Here is a 24,365-nt window from a genome sequence, read left to right as displayed (position 1 = left end):
CAACTGGAGACTTGTAATCAAATACGGTGAAACAAAGAGACAAGGCAGGGTAGAACAAAATTGATATCAAAAAGGAAGCTCAGGACACACAGACAGTTCTACACGCTTGCAAACACAGTAATCCCGTACAAACACAAAACCAGAAACAATAATAAATGTACACGGCCTGTACAAACACAAAACCAGAAACAATAATAAATGTACACGGCCTGTACGTTTGCGGAAAGGTTTCCTCACAAAACACGAGGGGAATAAGAATCTGTACAGATGCAGTGAGCTCATTTTGCTGGCCATCTACTCGTGTGCATGAGTCCTACCGTTAAGAGAAGTTTGTATCTCCAGTGAGACTCTGGGAAACACTTTTCTTGATTTGAAAATTGTTGCTAGTAGGGGACAGCTTCTGGCTTAGACACTGGTGTTTGTGTACAACTCGCCTCTCAGTGCTGGGTCCTCTTCTGCAGCAGACCTGTGCAAGCTGTGAGCATGCTGCCATGGTCTCTATGAATTCATATGGGCCATGGTCCTGTTACATTTAGAAAGTTTTGTTAACTTGATGTCCTCCATACCCTCTACCGCTTACGCTCTTTTCTGCCTTCTCTTCCACAGAGTTCCCTGGCCCCTTAGGGAAGGGATTTGATAGACATATCGCATGAAGAACTTAATGTTCCAAAGCATCTCACTTTTGGCCTACTATTTGACTTTGGATATGTTTTTATCTACTGTAGTAGGAAACTTCTCCAGTGGTGGCTGAGCAAGGCACTGATACATGAGTATAGTAGAAAGCCGTTAGGAATCATTTACTTGCTAAGTTCCTTTAATAGAACTATAAAGTAGATTCTGTCTACAGAGTAGGCCTTGAATCATATCAGACACTGGACTATTGCTTCCTCACTTATGTTCAAACATTTTAAAAACAAACACAATTACACTTTACAAGTCTTTTCATATGTACTGTTTATTCTGTAATAATTATAAACAAAGAATCTTATACATCTTTCCTTCTTAATATTCAAAACTAACTTTCAAGGTTTCTATCAGAAGGGACACATTGCTTTAAAGGAGCAAAGAATTGCCAGGTAAAGCAGCTCACCTAGGGGGCTGGAGATATGGCTCAGCGGGTAAAGGCACTGATTGCTCTTCCAGAGGACTGGGGTTCAATTCTCAGCACCCACATGGCAGCTCACAACTGTCTGAAAATGCAGTTCCACAAGATCTGACACCTTCACACCAATGTACATAAATTAAGTTAAATAAATCATTAAAAGCCAGGCGGTGGTGGCGCACGCCTTTAATCCCAGCACTCGGGAGGCAGAGGCAGGCGGATCTCTGGAAGTTCGAGACCAGCCTGGTCTACAAGAGCTAGCTCCAGGACAGGCTCTAAAGCAGCAGAGAAACCCTGTCTCGAAAAAAAAAAAATCATTAAAAAATTTTAAAAGATTTTAGAAAGAAGAAACTCACCTAAATTAACATGACAAATGAAAATCAGAAATGGAAGCTTTTAAATGACCTGCTTCCAAAACATGTAGATATATAGGGATACATTTGAAGTGAGACTCTCTTTGTCTCTCGTTCTTTCTGTGTGTGCATTTGTGCTATTATTGTTAGCTTTAGTTTCTTCTTATGAATAAATTTTCTAATGGGAAACTAAACATTCCTCATTGAAAAACAAAAACCTCTGTACATTTCTTCTTAGTTACTTTTCTATTACCATGACAAAGACCATGACTGAGACAACTTATGGAAGAAAGACTGTGGTTTACAGTTGCAGAGGGTGAGTCCACGGCTACCGTAGTTGGGAGCACAGCAGTGGTTGACACACATTGTGCTAAAGCAGTAGCTGGAAGCTCAACTATTCCAATGCAATCAGGAGGCAGAAAGCTAACTGGAAATGACAAGGCCTTTTGAAATTCACAACCCGCTCCCAGTGACATAATTCTTCCAATGAAGCTACACTTCCTAATCTTTACCAAATAGTTTTACCAACTGGGAACTAAATATTCAAATACATGAGTCTAAGGGGGCCATTCTCATTCAAACAATCACATATTTCATTAGATGAGTCACCAAAAATTATTTATGATGTTGCTAGACAATAGAGATGGTGCAGTAGGACTGCTGCGAGGAGCAGCCCTCAGCGGTTTAGCGGCTGAGGGGGAAGCTGCCCAGCTGGCAAACACGTCACTTAACTTGACTTTTCTGAGGGAGCCAAGCTAGATTTTCTAAGTCAGTGAAGGAGGCAAAACTTCACTCTCTGGGGCTGATGAGAAAGGGAAAACTCACATGCACACATCTTTTAGGATCTCTAAACAGGACCTCTCTATCATTTCTCTCTCATCTCTATTTCTTTTCTCATTTCTATCAGGATGTATCCTTTCGGTCTCACTCTTGATTTCTTCCTTCTAACTAACTTTATTTTTCCCCTTACAGCTAATATATCCCAGCAATATATCTTTAATATTTTATATTTTATATAATATTTTAATATATCTTTAAAGCAGTATAGAAATTGTACTGTGGTTACATTCTATTTCTAAATGAATGATTACAATTAATACAGCCAATAAACCAACATGTTTTTCATATTCCTTACATATTTAAACATTTTATGTATTACAGGTATAAAACAAGTTGTTTCAAGGATCCCAATGCATTCATACACAAGCAACTTGTTATAGATTAGCAGAGTAGAAGCACACAAGGCATTCTTTTCTCCATCAGTTCTTTTGCTAACAGGCTGCATTTTTAGGTTACAAAGAAAAGACAAATCATTTTATTACTTAAAAAGAAAGGTGATCTTATGAGAAATCTCAGAAGATTCACAAATATAACCTTTTATATATGAAAAACAATCAGTCATCTCTCTACTTTAAATCCTGAGGGTACATACCCACTTCTCGACTGCTTTTTTATATCAGGAAGATGAGGGAATAAACGGGTGCAAGTAATTAATCACCAGTCCTTCCTAACAAGATCAGCCAACAGTCGCCAGGTTTCCGCTGTTCCTGTTGCTTGACCTCAAAGAGTCCTTTGCTCAGCTTTTAAAAGTGTGCTTTTAAATTGTTTTGCAAATTTTTTTTAAATCTCACAACCATTAATAAAGGCATCTTAATCTAACCTTTAATAATATTTAAAGCTTTGTTTTAGTTATGATGCACACCGGAACCTGCGAACACATCTCCCAACATTAGATTAAATGAGCTAGCTAGGATTCTGGGACTCAATTGCTTCTCTGAATCATTAACTTAGATCACAATCTTACCTAAGTCACATGACTCCTCAAATGAAACTCATAAATTCTTCTTCTTTTTTCTTATTTTCTGTCCTCTGCAACCCTTGCTTTATTAGAGGCTAAGCAACACCGTATCTTTCTTTTGCCTATATTAGTTTTTCAATTAAACTAATCTCTATTATAATCCCTCATATTTTTTAAAAACCTGCAATCATGAAAATTTTCCTAACACTCTTATTATATAAAGTCATTGCTTCAATTAAACGGTAAAGTTTAAGAGAAAAATCATCTTCATAATAATCCACAGGGAAAAGTGTCCAGTAGAATTGTCTATTTCTGTGAGACAATGACACGACAAGAAAGGTATTAGAGATCCTTCTACACCCATTCACACCTTGCCAGACACCAGAGAAAAATGACAGCAGCAAACATGTAATGACAGGGCTGTAGCAAGAGACATTCTGGGGCAGAAGCCCTCAGAAGTTTGCCTATCTGAGATTCATCCATCACTGTTTTGCTTCCTGGTTGGCCGACCTCCCAAACTTCAGTTGGCAACTGCTGTTCCTCTGACATGGCCACCAGCACTAAACTATGCTTATTAGCTCCTAAAGAAATTAAAATTCAGTCTTTCCCTGAACACTCTTTTCAGAAGTAACATCATTCACTATAACTCTGTATTGAATTAGTTAAGGGAGTCATCAATCTGATTACAGGGGAAGGCCAGTTCAGGTATCCTCTCCACTACTGCTTAGCCGCAGTCATTCTTGTGGATTCCTGGAAATTTCCCTACTGCCAAGTTTCTCACTATCTCCATAATGGCTCCTTCAGTCAAGATAATCTCTTTTCGACGGGCGGTGGTGGCGCAAGCCTTTAATCCCAGCACTCGGGAGGCAGAGGCAGGCGGATCTCTGAGTTCTAGGCCAGCCTGGTCTACAAGAGCTAGTTCCAGGACAGGCTCTAGAAACTACAGGGAAACCCTGTCTCGAAAAAAAAAAAAAAAACAAACAAACAAAAAAAGATATCACTTTTCTTGTTCTCCTTCTCTGTCCTTATTCCATCTTGACAATCCCGTTCCCTCATTTTGTTCTCTCCACTTCCTTTCTCCCCTCCTCCTCCTCTTTCTCTGTCCCTTTTCTTCCCATCCCCATGCTCCCAAATTTCTCAAGAGGTTTTGTCTATTTCCCCTTCCCAGGGAGATCCATGTATGTTTTTCTTAGGGTTCTCCTTGTTACCTACTTTTTCTAGAGTCTTGAACTATAGGCTGATCAACCTTTGTTTTATGTCTAATATCCATTTATGAGTAAGTACATACCATGTTAGTCTTTCTGGGTCTGGGTTACCTTACTCAGGGTGTTTTTCACTGGTTCCATCATTTGCATGCAAATTTTAAGATGTCATTTTTTTCCTCTGAGTAATATGGCATTGTATAAATTTACAATATTTTCTTTATCCATTCTGAGATTGTTATTAATGTGGTTCCAAAAAGCAGAACTAAAATGGTTTGGTGAATGAATATCAAGTGGAAATATGTAAGTATATATAACCATTGCATCCAATGTATACAGGTCAATCTTACAAACCCTTCTGACATACCATTGAAAATGTACTCCTATAGTATTTACCTGAATAAGGAAAAAGGAAACTATCTCTTCAATGGCCCTATTAAACAAAGACCCAGAACAACATTGTGGATTTTAGGATGCTTGCACATTCAATTTGCTCAGTTGTGTCAAATAAATTTGCAATGGTACCCTCATATCTCTGTTACACAAGTATTGATTATGTAAGTATTTTGCAAACCAAAGAATGGTTGCTGTCCAATTGCATCTGGACAGATAAGATTACCAACAGAAGTTAGTGATAAGTAGATAATATCTTAAATAACACAAAAGAGAATGAATTCCTAAGCTTACATCATTCTTAACCATTTACTTCATTGTGATGCTTTCTAGTTTTCAGAAAATCCAACCAATTTTGTGACTATCATAATATCCAATAAGACTTAATGTAGAATAGCTAAATAGTTAATGGACAAGCAATGGTTCTTGTTACTTTTAGTTTTCCTAAGGTCTTTATTCATCCATTAAATACTAGCACTAGCATGAGACCAAACAGTTCATTCTAGATTCTCCTCATACCTGGGCTTTGGTTTAGGTGGCTCTCTTCTCTAGCCTAGTTGGGTAATCTAGACATACACACAAGGAATTTCTGTGCACTTAGTTACCCTATCTCTGTGAGGCAGGAGTTTCTACTGTGGCTCACAATTCTCATTTGACACAGATCCATGAGGAACGACCCAGTAAATGTCTTTCCTTTTGCCATACTACAACTGTAAGAAACCATAACTGGACTATTCATGACACTTTAGTCAATTTTACAATCATGGGTATAAATTCTATTTTTATGTAAAGTTATAGAATCAGTGTAGGAGAACAATAATTGTATCACTCTACTTAATTGACTGCAAGATATTTTCATATTTGTGTATCCATGCTACATAAACAAATTTCTGCTATAATAAATTAATAGAAGAAAATATCTGACTGACACAAACTAAACAAATTACCTTGTCTACCTGAGTTTAACAACCTTTAATTTTGAATATTCTGTAGCAGATTTTACTATTCATAAAGTTTGTAGAAATTCCCTTACTTATTTCTATAAAGGTCTTTCTTATTACCTAATGTTGTAGCATCTAGGAACTTTAATTGCTCAGGAGTTTATGTATGTATAAACTAGAGGACCAAGATTCCCTTCCTGTGGTAACCGTAAATTGTTTGACTCAAGTTTAGCCCACTGGGTGGATACTTTTATTATTGTTATGGGTGCTACCACAGTGATTACATATTTACATTTAGCATTAACAATGTGATATGCGGCCCTCTTTTTTTCTGAATTAGTTGTGATGCTTTCATTCTGATTAAGACATCAAGGGCAATAACCTCAAAATACCTATATATGATCTGAAATCGAAGCATTTGTTCACAAGGAATATTTCTCAAGAAGAAATTGCCTAACCCCATGTCATGAGCTCGTGTCTTTTGGAACCGATTCAGGAGCAGCATTCGTTCCACCGCTATCATTGTACAGGCAGTGTTTTCAAAGGTCAAGGACTGTCTGCTTTTGCAGTCACCTGGTTTTCTCAGAGTCGTCCCTTCCTAATGTTAATTCCCAAGCCAGAAGCATATTTTCAACATGGGTCCAGTTATCTGCTTCCGAAAATATAGATATACTTTCTTCTTTATGTATCTACAGTGTCCTATGATACATCATAGACCACAGTGATTTGCCAGTATCATGTTTACGTCATTGAATCATAGACAATAAAGGCTGAATCATGGAACAACTGTAGAAAGGCTTCTTGCTCATAAGCATATAAAATAAGTTAAAATCATACTTCAATATTATGATCTGATTCTTACAGATTTTTAAGTAATTAACAAAAATTTAATAAACAGCAGTAATTGTAAAAAATCACCTCTTTCTTTTTCTTTACTTTCTTTTTTTTCTTGTCTTTTGTATTTCATATTGTCACACTTGATTACGATAGCTTCAGGGATGTCATGGCAACTCTGGCATGCTCTGCTAAAGAGCAGGTAGAAATTTTCCACTTGAGAGCTCTTTAAACAAAGGCTTTCAGTCCAAAGGTTAAGGAAATGGTGACAGGGTACTGGCAGGTATCAGATTTGTTTACTCTAAATATCCATGAGGGGAAGGAATGAATAAAAGGAAGAACTTCAGATACTGACCAGGAAATATACATCACTTTGAAATTTGTTTTTAAAAGTGAGACTTTTTTCTTTTTCCTTTTCTTTTCCCCCTTTTCAAATTTATTCTTCTCTTATACAATATATCCTGACTGCAAATGCCTCTTTCTCTATTTCTCTCTTTCCTGCCTTCCTCCCCTCTCCCTAAGAAGCACAGTTCCTCCTTCAGCTTCAGAAAAGAGCAGATTTACCAGGGATATTAACAAAACATAGCGTAACAAGATGCAAATTCTCATATCAAGGCTGGACAAGGCAACCTATTAGGAGAATATAGGCCCCACCAGTACGCAAAAGAATCAGAGACACCCCCACTCCCTATGTTAGGAGTCCCACACAATTCTGAAGCTAAACAACCATAACATCTATTCAGAGAACCTAGCAGGACTGATGTAGTTTCTATAATTGCTGCTTCAATCTCTGGGAGCCCCTATGAGCCCTGCTTAGTTGATTTCGGGGGCCGTGTTGTCCCAGTATCCCCAGATCCTCTGGCTCCTACAATTCTTCCTTCCTGTCTTCTGGGCAGTTCCCCCCCAACATTCACCACAAAAAGTAAACAAAACAAAGTTTGATAAATACAGACAAAATTAGCAACTGGGTATTTGGACTACCTGGTAATAGCTTGTCACTGTGCATATACTAAGGCAGTTAGTTCCATTTGGAAAGCAGAGTTCACTGCTGTAAGACAAAACACACACACACACACACACACACACACACACACACAAACAGAGAAAGAGAGACTCCATATGAGATACCCAGCTGCCAAAACAGGCAAATCAACAGCGGGATGGCTCAGCATGTAAAAATTGTTGCCAGACAGGCAGACAGTAAGAAATAATACTGATAATAATATTTTTTAACTTTGGAATTAGATCTATTTATTGAATTTTTCCAAGGTAACAAAATGACTTTCTAATTGATCACATATTTTAATTGGCATAGAGAGAACTACACACACACATTTTTTATTCTAATAATTTCTGTAATTTAAAAACTTTTAAATTGGGAACTCATAATTTATGAAACAGAACAGTAACTATTAATCACAGATAATTTGGATTCTTTCTAAGTTTGTTTACTTTTTCATGTAGTACACGTTCTGCCTACAATGTGTCTGCGCAACACACACATTCAGTGGTGTATAGATTAGAAGAGAATCCTCTGGGCATGGAGTTACCGATCAATGTGAACTACCATATGGTGTTGGGAATTGACAGATCTGTTGGAAAGGCTGTCAGTGCTATTCAGCTCTAAACCTTCACTCCAGCAACAGATATCCTAATTTGTAACATATTTGCAAGTGAAAAATTGATGCTATATTAGTACTTTTCTCTTGCTGGTAAGAGACACCATAACCAAGGCAACTTATAAAAAACAAACAAACAAAAACCTTCTTTAGAGCTTACAGTTCAGGAATGGTAAGAATCCAAGATTGCCACAGGGAGGGGCATGGCAGCAGCAGGCAGGATTAGCGCTACAGAATTTTCTAAGATCTTGTATCTGATCAATAGGCATGAGACAAAAAAAGTGGTAACTGGGAATAGTACATATTTTTTGTTGAAGCCTCAAATCCACCCCAAATGACACAACTTTTTCAACCTTCAAAAACTGTTTTCCAACTGGAACCAAGCAAATATGTGAGCATATGGAGCCATTCTCATTCAAACCACCAGAGACACCGTGGAGAACACAAAGGTAATTACAAAATGTTTCATTTTTTCCTGAGAAATGTTAGTACAAATCAAAAGATGACAATATGATACAATCTTCAGCCCCTTGGGTATCACTGGCTCAGAAAAGGGGAACTTTCTACCTGCCAAATGAAAGAAAAAGAAATCTCAACATAATTTTAATATAAAATTCTTTCATTACAATTTATGAATAAAAAACAAAATAAATTACATTGTATTTATCTAGTGAGCTTTGAATTGATGTGTGAATGTTACCTTGGTTTATAATCCAAAATTTGACTGTAGAGATGACCTTTCAGAATGATTTTAATTTCATACCTTCCCTTATGTTATGCAAGAATAATCTCTTCCCTTTGATAGTTTATAAAGGCTAATTTGTACTATAAATGACAGCATTATTTTGTCTCAATGTTCTGAAAGAACACAACCAAGTTTTGAAACACAGAACCTTGATACCCTGACTGAGGAACAAGTCAGACAATGCATGTGTGTGGTCCATTGAAGTCTTCCATTTGGATAACATCTTAACAGGTGAGCATTTTCCCCTTGCTTTATTTACAAAAGACCTTGAACAGTGAAGCAATTACATTGGACCTCATTGAATACTTTTTCCTGATAATCTTATGCTATTCTCAAAATTAATAGATACAAAGAAGTGTTTATTAACATCAGTGAAAAAGTACACTGAAATTTTAGATTTGATATTATTTCAGAAACATTTTCTATGCAAGAAACTTGTTTATGTTAAGGGTTGTTGAAGCATGTGACATTGGTTGTGTAAATACTAAGAAGATCTATCGCTTTCTAACTGACTTTTCATTCAGAGACAAAGGAATAAAATTGACTTTAGAAAAAGAAGGTTTTATTTCATGGAAACTGCCTCCTACAATCCTACTTATTTTTATGGCTATTTTAAAAATCATTTAATTTTCTACTTCTGAGTTTTCTCCAAGACCCCAAAGTTCCTCCCAGGACACAATGAAGTGCTTCAAAACTCTGCAGTACGGGCCGGGCGGTGGTGGCACACGCCTTTAATCCCAGCACTCGGGAGGCAGAGGCAGGCGGATCTCTGTGAGTTCGAGACCAGCCTGGTCTACAAGAGCTAGTTCCAGGACAGGCTCCAAAGCCACAGAGAAACCCTGTCTCGAAAAACCAAAAAAAAAAAAAAACAAAAAAAAAACAAACAAACAAAAAAAAAAAAAAACTCTGCAGTACGAAAAACGCATCTGCTATATTAAGGCAATGATTGTGTTTTCCTACTTATTGGTTTCTCAACAACATGAGGATTAGGGAGATTCAATCTTCCTAAAATCCTTTGGCATGCTGTATATTCAAAAACCCGTCAGACATCCTTCTGCTGTAACTGAATTTGTCATATGGCTGTAGTCAATGGGCTAAATGCCAAACTATTATCAATACTGTACCTAGAGCTTTGGTCTAACATGTGGTTTTCTTTATCAAAACCGTATGTTTAACAAAATGCTAATGCTTATCACTCACTGAAATGAGTCGCCTTGCTGAGTCTGTCATTAACATTTTCATCACCTCTTTTAAGTGCATTTAATATTATTTTCAAATAATTCTTTCTACAACTTTTTCCAAGAAAAGAACTTGTTAACCTGCTTTGTTTCTTATTTAGAACCGAGGCTTTGCTGTTCAATCCACATTGACTAAGTGAAGAATTTTTTTTTACTTTCTTTCTACTGTCTTCTAAAACAATGCCTATTGATCAATTATTAGGGTCAATTAAAAAGCTGTACTTTAAAGAAAGAGAACTTGCTTATCTGCACATGCAAAGTGTCACCACAGAAAAGCTTTACTAAAAGCAGGTTAGTAAACTCATCAATAATTTGGATGCAGCCTAAAGAATATACATACATGGATGTTAGAAAGTGCTGACTTGTAAAGAAATAAACACATTCTACTCCAGCAGGCTTGTAAAGCTTCAGCTTCCAAGTCAGGACTCGTGGAGGAGAAAAACACCTTTCCAATCTCAACAGCACTGGTTTTGCCTATCCAGGCTCGCAAAGCTCGGGAGATAACACACAACTGACAATTTAAAAGAAATATTTTTTTGTCTTCTGTTTTAATATTCTCTCTCTCTCTCTCTCTCTCTCTCTCTCTCTCTCTCTCTCTCTGTCTGTCTGTCTCTCCCTCTCCCTCTCCGTGTCTCTCTCTCTCTCTCTCTCTCTCTCTCTCTCATAAGAAAATACCTCTGATGTGCCCATTGCTTTCATGAGATAAAAATAGAATTCAATCTCTACAAGACGGCACACGCTAAATCTGTGATATTTTCTTGACCCAAACTCTGAAATACATTTAATATAAAAGCTACATTTGACACAATTCAGATATAAAAAAAATGTTCTCCACTAGAAATCAGATAGCAAGGCTCCAGGTTTTATCCTTCATTTTGTGTTTACCAGATCATTTTTAAATGGACTCTAAATGCATTGAAAATAACTGACATAGTGCTTTGCAAATACATGGTTTGAGTTTGGGAAACCTTGACCATATTTCCTCAGGAAGGTTGATTAACACAATGACATTTATCTCATTTTTTGTATAATTAGATGTAATATCTCAAGTGAATTACTTAAAATTATTGTGTTGAAATCTTTGGAGTCAATGTGATGAGACTGGGAATGGCTTTGTAAGGTAATTACAGCAAAAAAGGGAGCACCTGCCTGTGTGGAGTTAATACACGTGTAAGAGAGCACAGTGAACTCCTATCATCCCTGTTAGGGAGAGGAGACAGATGTCTATATACAGAAAACATACATTTTCCCAACTCTTGAACTATCTGCTCCTGAATCTTGGGCTTGCTCCAGAGTCTGCAGGGTAGTTGTAGCTCCTTAATACTTTGTTTCACCTGTGATTGGTTGCTATAGCAGCCTGAATATACTAAGCCATTTATAGAATTTGTTAGACTTCAGTTAGCAGTGTCCTTCTAAGGCAAAGCTTGTGCTCTACAAAATTTTCTTCTTCTGACATAACAAATTAGATTCATTTTCAGAATAATTAAAACCATTCACATTTAGAGAATAATTAATACCAGACAAAATCTATCAATAGTAGGATGAATAAGCATTTTAGATTATTCAGAAATCTTTTCTAAATGCACTCTTCTATGTCTTTTCCCTTTACTGCTGCTTTTATTTCTGGAAGAATGATGCTGATACACATTAACTCTCTAAATTACAGTAGCTGGGAAATATAGACACAATCATATAATAAAAATCACTGCATTCTGTATCATCAATCCATAGTTCATCAGTAAAACTCCAATTTCTAGGTCATTGGTAACTCATGTTATGGAAAAACAAGTTTGGGTAGATTTCTGAAAAATAAATTATTTTTCCTAAAATAAGATGGACTGTCCCTAGAATGTACCTAGCTATACTCTATCAATAAACACTATGTATTGTTCTTCCAAGGAACTTCATGAAAGAAACAGATGTAGGTTGGAATCACTCTCAGTTGGAATCAAGTGTGAGCAGGCAGAGAGGGCAGGTCTGTATGCCCACATTAGCAGAGTGACTCATGACGCACAGGTAATGATATATAACACTTTCAAAGCAGAAGGACATTCTTTGAATGCATTGGCCTTTGAACTGTTGCTGTGTTTATTTGCTTTTGTAGTAACGCTAATTAGTCTAATAACGTAGAACAAAAAGCTGTGGAGAATAAAAACAGTTATAGAACAAAATTAGCAAAAATAGTAATACTTAGAAGAAGCAAATTTATAGGAGACAATTTGTAACATATGTATATATGTATGTGTATATTTATGTAAGGACAAATTGTTTTGTGATGATTCATTTATTTCCATAGATATTAGATACACTATCTTTATAAACTACCTGAGAAACATACAAAGAATTTAACTAATTTACTATATTTAAAATTTTTAAATTCAGTTCTGATTTCAAGACATTGGTGTCTAAGTAGAGAATATGATAACCAACTGCCCTTGTACTAATAATCATCAAGAGAGACAAACATCGACACATTATTATTAAAAAGCCTCAGGCTCTCCCTTCTCTCTAGTGTTCTCACTAATTTTCTTTAGTATAAGTAATATGAGAGGTTGTTGTTTTGCCCCGATCCATAAAGTCTACCAAAAACCAACAAGAAGACCGAGTCCCGTAAGTAAAAACAAAGAGCCTTTATTTCATGCAAGTTTGCAAACTTGGTCTCTCTGCATGTCCAATGAAATAAACAGAGCCCCCAGCTCAGTTAGAGTTGAGTTTTTATAGTAATAAAGGTGGGGGTGAGGAGTTTATGAGGTTCAGGACTCCTGATTGGCTGAAATTTGTCTAAGGGTGTCCAGGTGAGTGTGCTGGCAGGTGATCCTCTCTACAACAGTTGGAATGTTAGGCATTTCCTTTGAATGGTCCGTTTTTGGGTGGTGCTCAGGTAATCTCTATTTGTGTTTTTTCCTGCAACCACGTATTGCTTCAGGGTAAACTACTGAGACTCAGGCCTCCATTAAACCTATAGTTGGCTGAGTCCTACTCTGGCAGGTGATAATGGTTGGTAGTAAGGAACTTCCTTTTGGTGGTCTGTTTGTATTTAGCTTATCACGACTGGCTCCTACAGTTGTGTGCAGTTTACTCTTTGTTTTAAATATTTGTTTTAAACTTAGACTGTCCTCTGTAGTACTCTAACTCACACTATCATTTAATAAAATCAGTAATAGATAATTTTAATATTTTTTTCCAGTTTATTTATTTTTTATTAAAAATTGTCATCTCCTCCCCTCCTCCTCCTCCTTCCCTCCCCTCCCCTCCACCCACACCCCCACTCACTCCCTCTTGAGGCCAAACAGCCATCAGGGTTCTCTACACTATGTTGAGTCCAAGGTCCTCCCAACTCCCCCCAGGTCCAGGAAGGTGAGCAACCAAACTGACAAGGCTCACACAGAGCCCGTCCATGTCGTAGAGACCAAGCCCATCGCCATTGTCCTTGGCTCCTCGGTCAGCCTCCACCATCAGCCACCCTCAGAGAGTCCGATTTGGTCGCGTGTTCCATCAGTCCCATTCCAAGTGGACTTGGTGGTCTCCCATTAGTTCTGTCCTGCCGTCTCAGTGGGTGAACGCATCCCTCATGGTTCTGACTTTCTTTCTCATGATCTCACTCCATCCGCTCCTCATCAGAACTTTGGGAGCTCAGTCCGGTGCTCCAATGTGGGGCTCTGTCTCTATCTCCATCCATCGCCAGGTGAAGGTTAAGGCTCACAGTGAGCCCGTCCATGCTGTAGAGTTCACATTCATTGCCGTTGTCCTTGGTTTCTCAGTCCTCCTCCACCGTCAGCCACATTCAGAGAGCCCGGTTTGGTCCCCTGTTCCATCAGTTCCATTCCAACTGGACTTGGTGGTCTCCCGTTAGATCTGTCCCACCGTCTCAATGGGTAAACGCACTCCTCACGGTCCTGACTTCCTTGCTCATGATCTCCCTCCTTTTGCTCCTCATCGGGACCTTGGGAGCTCAGTAGAACTATAAAGAAAGTAGAAATTGCTTATATTTAAAACATAATCTTATATAAGATTACAGTGCTTGCATGATTGGAAATATGTGATAACAAATCTAGTTTTAAATAAGATGAAATAAGTTGATACTAGGCAAACATATACAAAATAAATTTTAAAATAACAAAAGAAGTATACCAATGAAAGCAAGAACAGAATACATTTGTTTTTAGCACATTTATAATATGAATTTAGTTAGTTTAATTCTCATGTTACATCACTTATTTATTGCTGGCATAAAGTTTGTCAGAGTAACGTGGGATTCCCCTCTGTATGCTGTTAATACCATTGGTTAATAAAGGAACTACTTTGGGCCTATAGCAGAGCTATAAGTGAACAGAGCTTGATGGGGAAAACTAAATGGAATGCTGGGAGAAAGGAGGTGGAGTCAGAAAGAAGCCATGGAGCCCTGCTGGAGCCAGACAGAATTTTAACCAGTAAACCATAGCCATGTGGCGACACAAAGATGAATAGAAATTGGTTATATTAATATAAGAGTTAACCAATAAGAAGCTAGAGCTAAAGGGCCAAGCAGTGATTTAATTAATATACAGTTTCTATGTGATTATTTCGGGGCTAACCAGCCGGGAACTAACTAGCAACCTCCTCCAACATAAGAAAGCATCCATTTAAATCACCTCTTACGATTTAATATAAAATTTCATACATGGAAATTTAAATACTTGATCTGAGCCAAAAACCCAAGAATCATTTGCAAAGGTGATTTTGACACAAATTCTGAACTTATTTACTAAGTAAACAATCTCGAGTATAAATTATGTAATGTTTTATTTAGATGACTACCAACAAAGTAATTTAATAACTAAATTTTGCATAATTATAACCTATTGTGCAATATCAATGAGAACCTATAATATGCTCCAAAGTATCTTTACAATCTGTATTTTCAAGTTGTTTGTAAATTTGTTATTAGCTCTGCCTCAATTGCTAATTATTTATTCATTATCTGTACTTTAAACAAAGAAATACATACATAAATTTTTTGATCATATCTAATGTTTTTAATTTTTTCTGACAATGTAAGAAGATACCTCAAGTAAATAAGAAGCTAAAATCTTTGGTGTTCACAATGCTTGATAGTGGGATGCACTGTAACCGTTTCACTTCTATCAGTCTCAGAAGCACCATTCAACATAGAAAGAACTCTTCCTTCCTTCCTTCCTTCCTTCCTTCCTTCCTTCCTTCCTTCCTTCCTTCCTTCCCTTCTTCCTTCCTTCCTTCCTTCCTTCCTTTCTTCCTTCCTTTCTTTCTTTCCTTATTTCACATTTAATTCACCTTTCAGCATTACTTCCAAACAAAAAAAAAAAAAAAAAACGTAAAAATGTACATACATTTCACCCAGCAAGCTATTTTCTATGGAAAACAGAATTTTGTCATTTTTCTTCTTAGTTTCTTTGGCTGAATTAAAATGTGGTCCCCTGCTGAATCTGTTTAGTGTTTAGCATGCGTATAGCTACATAGAATAGTAATAATCCACAGATTCTATAGGTAGTAAGGGAAGTAGTGGTTGAAGTAAAAGGGCAAGCAGGGGTTAGATTAGTGAAGGGGAAATGATAAAATTACATTGTAGTTAAAATCTTTATAAATGATTTTTATTGCCATGGTCATCTGATGCATTTAGAAAAGGCATATGTGCACGTGAGAGTAGGGTGGGGGGGGGGAGAGAGAGAGAGAGAGAGAGAGAGAGAGAGAGAGAGAGAGAGAGAGAGAGAGAGAGAGAGAAAGCATTGTTAAATTTTATCTTGTTTTCATTAAATTGAGCTTGTTAAATTGAACCTTTTATATCTAAATGTTGTTTGCTAGATTGGAGGACATTAAATACTATCATATTTTGATTATCTGTGAAAAACTCAGAAGGTATAGGGGATTTCTATGTATATATTTATTTAAGATTTTTTTAACCCATGTATCATGTATAACTTACTTGTTAATTTATTCATTGTCCTCTGGTGTTTTAGACACTCTCTACTTTTGAGATAATGTCTCCCACCTATTGATGGTTTCAGCAATTTAGTTAAACTTCCTGGAAGCGAGCCCCAGGGATCCTATTGTCTCTGCCTCCCCAGAGCTGGCATTGCTAATTCGCCAGCCTGACCTCTGTTTTCCTGTGAGCTCTGGGCAATCAGATTTAAGTCCTGAAATTTAAGCAGCAAGAATTTGCTCTCTGAGCCATCCCCACAGGCCAGTTATTTGAACGTACAAGCAATTGCTTAGCGCTTAATCATTATTTATTGCGTTTGTAGACTAATTCCTCAAAAGTTTGCGATTGATAGAATATTATGAAAGGTCAGCTTTTCGTTTTTTTTTTTTTTTTGATTTGCATTTAACATTTTTATAAATAAGGTAGACTTACTCTGGTTTTGCTTTTCTTTGGTATTTAATCAGAGTTATCTGCTTCCAAGAAAGCAGAACACAGTTGCTTTCTTTAATAAAATGGTTCCATGTGAGAGAGTGAAAACCTGAGGAAGGGGCTCCTTTCCACAAATATTTCTGTCCTCTCTCTCTCTCTCTCTCTCTCTCTCTCTCTCTCTCTCTCTCTCTCTCTCTCTCTCTCTCTCTCTGTCTCTCTCACTCTCTCCTTAAATCAAAGCCTTCACTCTCTAAATATGTTGCTATAGTAGCATCCCCCGGAACCTGGTAACATGTGCAGGTGTGTGGAACACTAAAGAGCATCTGGGAGTTCATCTATGGGCAGATGGGAAGACTGCAGGAAAGAACTTTAAGTTATCTAAGCTTCAGAGAGAAAGTTTTGAGTCTTGGTTCAAGCAAAAGTCAAGGAAAGCTGACTGAAATAGCTCAGGTCTAGACTAACCACTCTGTTAGTGACAGTTTGCTAATGGTAAACCATTAAATGATAAAGAAAAAACAAGTCCTTAAAACAGTGCTTTGGGCACACAGTAAATTTCAATTGCCTCTGTTAGCTTCTAGGTTTCAGTTTGCCCCTTTATTTAAACACTTCCAGATTTAGTATTCTCTTGGCTATTTAATTACATTTACTGTGTGCATGTTATCCTTTAAACTGTGCTCCTTGATTACCTGGAACTGGCGGTTCTGAGTGCTCTAATACAGGAGTAATTTGATATTCTGATATCTGTTAATATGGGGATGTTTCTGTCAGTCTCTAACATTCTTTCCTACAATATATTATGATGACTATTTTTGTTTATTGTTGAACACATTAAAACAGTATTTTTCTTGTGCAATGTGGAGGATCCGTGACTGCCATGCTGCCATTTTGTTTCTCCTCTTTAATATCCAAATGATAATTGTTAACTATAGATAATCCTCTAATTAGGTAAGTGCCTAAAACATATATATTTCATGGGACAGAATATTTAAAATTATTAAAAGAGCATTTTTAAATTTTATCTTGTTTCCATTAAATTGAGCTTGTTAAATGGAACCTTTTATATCTAAATGGTGTTTGCTAGATGGGAGGACATTAATTACTATCATATTTTGATTATATGTGAAAAACTCAGAAGGTAAAGGGGATTGAGAAAGATGGATACTAATATATGACAAAGGTTTATACTACTGTTACTGTAGCTTTGTAAACATATCTTATTTTTCTGATTGTACTTTATTTTCTACTACTGATGTAGCTTTACTTTACTAACAGTCAATAGAAACATTAGACTTTTCTATTCCAGAAAGTTCAGTTCACAACACAAAATAAAATATTTATTTTATAAATTAGTTCAACTTTGACTAGGCAGTGGTAGGCCAGGCCTTTAAACCCAATGTTATTCTCTAAAAAGCAGCAGATGACCCAAGCAGGGCAGTGGCAGGCGACTAGGATCATTAGGTCCCACTACCCCAGGCCTCAGCGGGTCCCAGAAAATGGGAGAACATGGCAGGCGACAGAGACATATGTCATGCAGAGAGAGTTTGGGTATAGAGTTTATTTAGTGGGTTATGGAAAGGAAGGAGAAGAGGGAGAAAGAGGGGAGAGAGAGAGAGGCAGCAGCTACCTCTCAGAAGAGGGACAGGAAGAAGAGAGAGTTCAGGCTGGAGAATGCAGAAGATCTGCTTACCTCAGCTGAAGGGGCAGAGGAGTGCCCAGGGATGGTCTCTTAAGCGGACAGAATAACTAGGTGACAGGACAGATCATAACACCCTACACTTGGGAGTCAGACCAAGCAGATATATGTGAGTTTGAGGCCAGCCTGGTCTAGAAGGCATGTTCCTGGGGAGGCCCCAAAGCTACAGAGAAACCCTGTCACAACTGCTTCCCCGACAAAATAAATAAGTAAAAATAAAAAACAATTAGGTAAACTTTCATTGCTACTACAATTTAATAATTTTCCTTTTTATTTATTTGATCTCAAAATTGCAGAAATATAAAGATAAATATGTAACATATATAATAAAGAACAGAAGAGAATAGTCCATATTATATTTGATTTTACTTCATCATGGTACTGTGTGAAACAGTCAGTGAAATTTGCTAAATGATGAAAAAATCTTTAGAATTAAACTAGAGAATTTGAACATCCTAAATTAAAAAGATAAGCAAAATTTTGCTTACTCAATGAAGTGTACAGAATGATATATTGTACTTGGTCATAGATGTTATAAACTCATACACACACATACACACACACATATATAAATATAACATTATATATATGTATATATACATATATATCGGACTCCTAATCCTCTATACCTTACATACATGTATGCATATGTGTGTATGTATGTCTTAAGTTATAGAGTATTTATAGTCCATATAATATTTTGAAAGACCTGGATAAATCCAGACCCCTCTAGCAGGAAAAATAGAGCCAAAAATCTAGCAGGAAGAGAAGAGCCAAAAATCTAGGTTAGCCAGTTCAGTGACTCTGTTTCAGGAACTAGCTGAAGATAAAGTTTGATTATAATCTTGAGAATAATCTTGCGAAACAGGGAGTTACCCCTTGTGATTATCACTGGTATTTTCAGAATTTTTCAATGTTCACTGGTATTTTTGGAATTTTCCAATGATGCCTTCCCTACCCCTTTGGATTACTGGGTTGTGGTTTCTTTCCTTAAATACCCCTTCTCCCAGCTACTTGGGGTCGAACTCCTCCCCTGTGTGGGATATGAGCACTGGTTCCTGTCAATAAACTTCGTGTGACTGCAGCAAGCATGGTCTCTCATGAGTTCCTAGGTGTGTGTGTGGGGGGGGGTCATGTTATCACGAGAATTAACTGAGAGTTTCCCCACACCGGGGGTCTTTCAGTTTTAAATGTTTAAGAGTAATTACTGATATTTTACTTAGCCAGGTTCAATAATTTATTTGCTGCGTCTGACCAAAATATAAGGCAGACAAGAAATTAACATGAATAAATTAAAGATTTAATCATGGCATTCTAGAAAAATTTGAATTTACATTATTGTCCTCCTGAGCATTAAGAGACCTGATACCTAAGGGTAATAAGAAGTCATAAAACACAGATTTTCTTTTGTAGCATGATGAGACCTAGTAAGAATATTACTGTAGGTTTCATAAATTGCAACAAGCTTTTTTTTTAAATGGTTTTCATCTGTGTAAAGATGTTGTCCCTGTTTCTCCCAAATCATAGCATCGAATATGTGTATAAAGTTACAATAACTTTGTGGTCCTGGAATATAAAGTAGCCTACCAAGTATTTAGGGGTCTGTGTGTTGTTATGCCCAAATCTGTGAAGTCCCCCAAAAGCCAACAAGGAGAACAAGTCACGTATGTAAAAGCAAAGAGCCTTTATTTTATGCAAGTTAGCAAACTCGATCTCTCCGCATGTTCAATGTATTCAAATAAACAGAGAGCCCCGAGCTCAGTTAGAGTAGGATTTTTATAGTAGTGAGGTGGGGTGAGGGTTTTCTGAGGTTAAGAACTGCTGATTGGCTGTCATTTGTCTAGGGGTGTCCTGGTGAGTGTGTGTTGGCAAGTGATCCTATCTACAGTGGTTGAATGTTAGGCATTTCATTTGGATGATCTTGTTTTTGGGTGGTGCTCAGGTAATCTCAGTTTGTGGTTCTTCCTGCAACCAGGAATTGCTTCAGGGTAAACAACTGAGATTCAAGCCTCTATTAAATTTATCGATGGCTGAGTCCTATTCTGGCAGGTGATAGTGGTTGGAAGTAAAGAACTTCCTTTGGGTGATCTATTCATATTTGGTTTATCATGGCTGGCTCCTACATGTGTTTGGGTGTTGTTTTTGGATTTAATATAGTGAATAAAGACAATGAGTTATCAGACGAGAGAAATTGCAGAACAGTTTCAGGATAAATTCTGATGATTGTTTTAGAATATGTACTGAGGAAATTATGTGTGTGTATGTATGTGTATGTGTGCGTGTTCATGCACAGAGCGCAAGTTGAGAAGAATCTTGAAAGCTTTTGAAAAAAAACCTTAATATTTTGAAAGAGAAAATAATCTAATCAAGCAAAACACTTCACTTGCTATCATGAAGGCAAGCTATTAGATGGCACAAACATAATTTGGTAAAGATTACTATAGTAAAATAAATATAAACTAATGAATCAGTACACAGTCAGATCACATTTGTCTTCCTTGTACATGAGCTTATTTTCATTGAAGGAAATTTTTCATAGGATTCTGTTTAATAAAATAGATAATAAGATTTATTTCACAATGAAGCCAATGTAAATATTACCAAGATAAGCAAAGACAATATTGGATTAGGATTTAAGTAAAGTATTTGCCAAAGTCATTATCGTAGTTTCTGATGAGATACTGAGGTTTGTGCATACATGTGAAGAAAATAGGTATAAAGGAAAACTAACCATTTTCTAGCCATTTAACTAACCATAAAGGTCAAACCATTTGGGGTATGGTTTATCCCATATAACAACAAAAAAAAAAAAAAAACAGGCTGAAAAAAATAATTCTTGGGATAGTACTTTATTCTTTATTTGATATTGAATATTATTTGTTATTACTTTTTAATCAACAACTTTGTCTTTTTCTAACAATTTTAGTCTCTTAAATTCTCTTTAAACTATGCACTATTTTGAGTCTTTTATTGATTAATGTGCTAAAATATGTGACATATGGCTAATTTATATTATTCACAGTGTGGCATGACCTACTTATGTGAGTATTTAACACTTTTCAACATTTTTTTGGCTCTTTCTATGTTAAGATTTAACAATCCTTTATTAGTTTATTTATATTCTAGCATTTTGAAGCAATAATTTTCCTTATAAAGATCATTATGTTTGTCTCCTTAGCTTTAACTTAGAATAAAGTGAACTATCCATCAAAAGAGCACAAGTTATTCTGAAATTATCCAACAGGCAAGTGAGGCTTCACTTATAAGAGACACCTTTTTGTTCCTGACTATTTTAAGCTTATCAGCAGACTGGAGAAAAGACAGAATCTAAAGGAAAGGGAACAGAAGAAATTTCATATCTTGACAATGCCAACCTCCTGGGGATATTATTTATGTTCAGATTCTGAGTTGAATTCACAGTGAGCCACTGATTATTTTTAAAAAGTAGAGAATTCAAGACAGAAGTCTTTTCCTTCTCTAGAGCTAAATATAGAGAATTATCAGAAAATACAATCATACCTACACTTTCCCATTTTCTAGCACAACACTTAAACAGGCATCCAGTGTGTGTGTGTGTGTGTGTGTGTGTGTGTGTGTGTGTGTGTATTTTTGTCTGTGTGGCTATTTGAGCATCTATTAGTTGTTGTAAACTCAACTGGATTTAAAATTACCAAATAATTTGAAATACAACTCTTTGTCTCTGTTTCTCTGTCTCTGTCTCTGTCTTTCTCTGTGTCTCTCTCTGTCACTGTCTCTATCTCTCTATTTCTTTCTGCGTGTGTGTGTGTGTGTGTGTGTGTGTGTGTGTGTGTGCGTGCATGCAGGTTTGTGTGTTTGAGATATTTATTGCCGTTGTTGCCAGTTTGAATAGGTTTATAATTATGTAGCAGGTTGGAGAATAATTCTCTGTGTCTTTCTTTCTTTCTCTTTCCTTTTCTCTTTCTTTTCTTCCTTTCTCATGCATGTATATGTTTGTGTGTTGGGGAGCTAGAAGAAAGATCTGTCCTATAATGTTATTTTTTTGTTGTTACTATTTTTCTTTTGGGGATGTTATATTTTATTTTCTAGATTTCATGCATTTTGTTGTTGTATTTGGTATTTGGTTTGTTTGGGGGAAAAACCACCAAAGTGAAACCAAGTAAATATGCACACACACACACACACACACACACACACACACACACACACAGAGAGAGAGAGAGAGAGAGAGAGAGAGAGAGAGAGAGAGAGAGAGAGAGAGAGAGATAACAGTTCATTTTCTTGCTCAACTGCTTCTGAATGGTGGTGGTGGATACAGCCAGGCCAGTGCCGTTGTACTGAAGAAAACTGATTTTCCTTCTCCCGTTATTAGGAATTTTATTAGTAGTCTTTATCTAAGTGGCTTTGTTTGCATTCATTCATTTTTTTCAAAATAAAAAATACAATATATAATAAAACAAAACTATTACATTGAAGTCAAACAAGACAGACAAACATAGGACAAAGAACCCAAGAGACAAACCAGAATCAGAAACCACTCATTTGCACACTCAACAACGCTAAACTCAAATTCATAATGTCAGTGCACAGAACCTGGTGAAGACAGTTGCAAGCCCTCTGCATGCTACCTCAGTCTTTGAGAGTTCATATGATTTTTGTTCATGCTGATTTAGAAGGAAGCTCTTGTTTTCCTGGTGTCCTTGACCTACTCTTGCTTTTATATTTCTTGCTCTTCTTCTCTTGGGTTCCCTGAGCCTGAGAGGTGGGATTTGATGGAGACAAACTTCTATGGCTTAATGTTCCAAGGACTCTAACTCTGGCCATGGGTCTCTATACTTGTTTCAATTTGATGACAATTGAAGATGGCACTGCTTCCTTGACAATATAGTTCAAATTTAACCTAACAAATGATGTAAAGCCCTTAGAACGTGCCTGCATGAAGGGAAATGTGAGGAGGAGAAGAGATCGCGGTGGGGGGGGGGGGGTGGAGGTGTGAAAGGAGGAAGAAAGGGCATTTTAAGAAACTCTTGTGCAAAATTTAAGGAATGAAAGTTTCCAGTTTTCACAGCAAGCTAGAAGGATAAAAAATGAGAAAAGATTTGGTTGTTTATATTCCATTCTTAAAACAGAAATCTGTGAACTGGAAACATACCAATGGTTTCTACATCGCAGACTTGATAGAGAAATGATGTGGGATCAATGTAGCTTTGGGAGAGAGAGGGAAAAAGAGCATAGACAGTTATAAAAAAGTATTTTTTGAAAATAGAATGAAGTGTTTAAAGAGACAGTAAAAATAATATGAAAGAGTACAGACAATCTTAGATTAAATAAATAAAGAATGAAAAATCATATAAAGTGGAATATTCACAGTGTCTAAATTACATATATTATTGTGTTTTCATGGAATTTTTTGACTGCATGGTGACATTTGATTCTGGGGACTGCTAAGGTAAGCCAACATAAAGGTATCTTGACTTCAAAATTTGGGTCTAAGGAAATGTTGCTTTGAAAAGGAGGGTCTGCTTTTGTTCCACAGAAGATGAGAACCTATGGATTCCTTCCAGGCTAATGGACTTTGATGGAAAAAGATCCCCCCAAAGGTCTCCATGGACCCTAAAAATACCTTACCAGACAAATAGCAGGAAGCAGTTTGGAGGAAAAAAATGCCCAAATTCCCAAAGTGATTGTTTATGAAATTTTGTAATCATTTAAAGGGGGATATGATAATATAGATGATTACCTTAAATTATTATGGATATTGGTCTATTGATACAAATTTAAGGTTGATTTTGTACATAAGTATTTCTTCTATTTAAGGAATTGTGCTTGTGCATCTCCTTTAAAAATGTAATTTATAATTAAAAATTAATAGATTAATAATAGTCAAACTTATAGTTATGATAGTTAGGTTTTTATGATATAAAGAGATATATTTCAGTTAGATAATCTTCAACACTTCAAAGACCTACAGAATATAGCATTTAAATGTTTTAAGAACTTAGAATTTTCTCAACAGTGAGACATATCTACTCCTGGCAGCACTAATTACTTCAAGAGGAAGATGCCCATCAAAGTGTCTTCTTATGGGGTTTGCTAGCCATTTG

This window comes from Arvicola amphibius, chromosome 13, assembly GCF_903992535.2.
Source record: "Arvicola amphibius chromosome 13, mArvAmp1.2, whole genome shotgun sequence".
Taxonomy (NCBI): Eukaryota; Metazoa; Chordata; class Mammalia; order Rodentia; family Cricetidae; genus Arvicola; species Arvicola amphibius.
The sequence above is the reverse complement of the archived record's forward strand: the minus strand, read 5'-3'. Positions refer to the sequence as shown.